This window comes from Brassica oleracea, chromosome C3 (genome assembly GCF_000695525.1).
Source record: "Brassica oleracea var. oleracea cultivar TO1000 chromosome C3, BOL, whole genome shotgun sequence".
NCBI lineage: Eukaryota > Viridiplantae > Streptophyta > Magnoliopsida > Brassicales > Brassicaceae > Brassica > Brassica oleracea.
The window spans coordinates 20,329,918-20,330,191 of NC_027750.1; positions in this window are offsets into that span (position 1 = coordinate 20,329,918).

Sequence of the window (274 nt, forward strand, 5' to 3'; positions counted from 1 at the left end):
TTGACCAAAGAGGATATTAAAACCATGTTCAAGGACATAGCTGATGCCATGAAGGAAGGGTTTGGAACGTGCCTTAAGGAGATCAAGTATCTGTCGGAAAGGATGGAAGTTGTGGAGAAGAAGGTTGGTATCACCACAAAACGGAAAGGGACATCATCTCAAAACACTACCTCTCCACCTAAACCGACGCTCGAACCCGGGGTTAATAACAAATCCTTGGATTTTATATATGTATTTTGTTTCATGTTTGAAGACACTCATTGGTTATTATTGT